The sequence below is a fragment of the Serinus canaria genome, chromosome W (genome assembly GCF_022539315.1).
Source record: "Serinus canaria isolate serCan28SL12 chromosome W, serCan2020, whole genome shotgun sequence".
Taxonomy (NCBI): Eukaryota; Metazoa; Chordata; class Aves; order Passeriformes; family Fringillidae; genus Serinus; species Serinus canaria.
The window spans coordinates 14,026,525-14,030,030 of NC_066342.1; positions in this window are offsets into that span (position 1 = coordinate 14,026,525).

A 3,506-nucleotide genomic window follows, 5' to 3' on the forward strand; every position below is an offset into this window, starting at 1 on the left:
ATATTTACCACACTACTTAAGAGAGATTAATACAGCATAACTTTCCAACATAACACATATAGTATTCGTTTTAATATTCGCAAAGAGCCAATAATATAATATGAATTTTTCACAGTATGTCAGTTAACAGGGTGGCCAGAAACATTTTCAGCTGTTTCAGCAACTACAGGATCAGTTATTAAAGTATTTTTGGAACAAATAATTCCAAGATATGGGATTGCGGAAGCAATAGACACAGATAGGGGAACTCATTTTACAGGAAAAATTCTTCAAGGAGTTACGACTGCTTTAGGGATACAATGGAACATCCATACCCCCTGGCACCCCCAGAGTTTGGGCCGGGTTGAAAGTATGAATGGAGAAATAAAGAAACACCTCCTGAAGCTGGGTTAGCACCCTGAGTGAGGTCCATAATGGAACAGGATTTTGCGATGAAGAAGGAGGTCTATGGCAGCTTCATTCTTCTGAAAGAGGTGTTTATTGTTTAAATAGAACAGAAAACATATACACCGGAAAAAGCCTTTGTGACTGGACTTTATCTTTGGGTTTAGATTGTTGGACCCCCAACTGCTCTCCCTATAATTCTTCCAGATATCAAGGCAGATGGAATCAAACGCATCTTAAGCTCAGTAATTGTAGCTGGGTAAGGTGTTGCTTCCATAATTACCAAAAAGATTTTGAAGGCTGTAAAGCAGTGGGGAAGGATAAGTTTTTTGACCCCTTATTTTTAGGCTGCCCCCGAGATAATTCCACAAGTAGGACATACGTGGTCCATGACTGTCAGTGGAAGTGGCAACACCAGAACGGAACTCGAACCCTTTTTAATAGGTTCTGGTCTGGATCTAACAAAACAGATCTGGGATGTAACTGCAGGTGGAAACCTCATTTGGGAGCTTGGAAATGCAAATACTGTGATTCTTATGGTGGGGCAACTATTGCTGGGGGACCACTAGGCCCAGGAAGCAAGCTGTGTTTTGACCCACCCATTGATGATGAAAATTGGAAAGGTCCCTTTGCCAAAGGGACTTGGGCTTTAAATGGCATTACTGGATTTGTGGCCAATATGCTTACTGCAGGTTACCCCCATGTAAAATAATGAAGCCACAGGGACTAACTTCTAGCTGGATAGAGGACTCCCCGAGGGTCAGAGCGCCACAGGCAAGCAGTCTCAAGGCCGGATACCTCAGCCCTTCAGGGGCTGGGTGCCCTAGGCCAGACTACTGCACAGCCGTGGTCCCTAAGCAAGCTCAGTGATTGTCAGCTCTTAGTGATATCAGCTCTTTTATGGTTTCAGCTCTTAAGCTTACTCTTAGGGGCTTTGGCTGGCTGTGGCTTCTATAAAGGCAAACGACTGAGAGAGGAGAAGGCTGGGTTCAGAATGTTCCACGATGGTTTATTCTGAGGGTTTCGCAAAGGGTCCGAAAGCAGCTCTTCAAACAAAATGGGCCAAGACAGCCCCTTTTATAGGGTTAGGGGGGATTGGAAACTGACCAATAGTAAGGGTCAGGGAAACTAGCCTATGGGGTCACAGAGAGATAAGCAGGCCTGGAGGACCAGAGTGAGGACTTCTGGTTCAATTCCTATGACTCAGCAAATACCTATCTCTAAACATTTCTCCATGGAGCCGTAGCTGGCCCTGTGCCTGCTACACCCCCAAACTGGTCAGGGATATGTTATATAGGGTATATTAGACCATTGTTCTTTCTGCTACAACAAGTTCAGGGAAATCAGTTAGGAATCAAGGTATATGATGATCCAATTAAAGAAAATTGGTCAACTGATGTATCCCTGGCTAGAGGGAGCACCCAAAAGTGGGGTGAAGATGAATGGCCACCTGAGCAAATCATACAACACTATGGACCAGGCACTTGGAATCAAAATTAATTAATATCAGTTGCCAGAGAACTCATTTATAATTTAAATCAGATAATTAGGTTACAAGCTGTCTTTGAAATAATAATCAACCAGACAGCTACAGCTCTTGACCTTTTTGCTTACCAATCCACTCAGATGAGAAATGCAATATTTCAGCATCAGATGGTATTAGACTATTTATTAGCAGAAGAAGGGGGAGAGTGTAGCAAATTAAATAACTGAAACTGCTGTTTACAAATAGATGACAATGGAAAGGTGGTGAAACAAATAACAAAAGGATTAAGAAAGTTAAATCATGTTCCAGTCCAAACATGGAAAGGATGGAAATGGGACATGTTTTCATGGTTACCTGGTGGACTATGGGTTTAGCAAATGCTTTTTCTCTCTTATGTGCTAAAGCAACCCTAATCTTTTTACCATGCATGATCCCTTGCTTAGTACAACTTATTCAACATGTTATCAAGGGGATGCAGGTAGTAGCTATGCCTACTGATCCAGAGATGGCTACAAAAGGACATAAACTGATGTCTGCAAATAAATGCAAAACCAAAAAAGACCCAGGAACATAAAATTTAATCAATGATAACTAAAGTTTGTAAAGACAATTATTAAAAAAATAAAAGAGGAAGGATTGAGAGGGATGATGGATTTCTCTTTACAAACAAACTGTGGGTCTGCTGGTAGATAAAACTAGCACTGAGACATAAAAGAAACAATAGGAAGGATTCCACTGTCTGATGAATGGAAAAAGATATTTGCCTTTACAAACAAACTGTAGGTTTGCTGATAAATGAAATTGGATATTGAAAGATGAAAGAAACAATGGGAGAAACCCCTAAATTCCATAAGAAATAAAGAATTAAAAAGGAGGGTTATACATTAGAGAGAAATCTTTGGTATCAAGCGTTCTGGGAAGTCTGTACCTCTCAAGTACCTCAGCCACTGGGGAAAGAGAGAAGGGAAATGTGGCTGGCAAATTAGGATAAAAAGGAGGCTGTGTCCTCCAAAAATTTGAGAGACCCCAGGGGAATGCCCATGGTATGGTGGTGTTCACAGGGGTCCCAGGAAGAGGGAAGAGATGAGGATCTGACTCCATGTTTCAGAAGGCTTGATTTATTATTTTATGATATATATTATATTAAAAGTAAATTATATAATAAAACTATACTAAAATAATAGAAGAAATTATTTCATCAGAAGGCTTCCAAGGAAAAGGAAAGAAGAATGGAATGATAACTGTCCGATCGGCTGTGTGTCTCTGTCGGACATGCGTGGGGTGGTTTGCGTGGGACGGTTCGCAGGCAGCTCGCGATGAACAGACGAGTCTGGACTCCCCTATAGTTCAGTCTTCAGGTTGTTTATTAAAACGTATCTCTAAGGTTTTTGTTCTGCCCAGCTGAGATCTGACCAGCAAGGCAGCCACAAGCACTCTCTGCCCCTTTAGGGCGGTCGCACATTCTTATACTGATAATTGCGTATGTGATATTTACAATTTTTCTCCAATACCCATCACCTTTATTAAACAGTGCACCTTTAGTATGAACCAATCTAAAATGCACACATCACAGAGAAGATGGATGACAAGAAGAAGGAGAAAAGCCACGAGGTCGGGCCTGAATCCTCCATCTTGC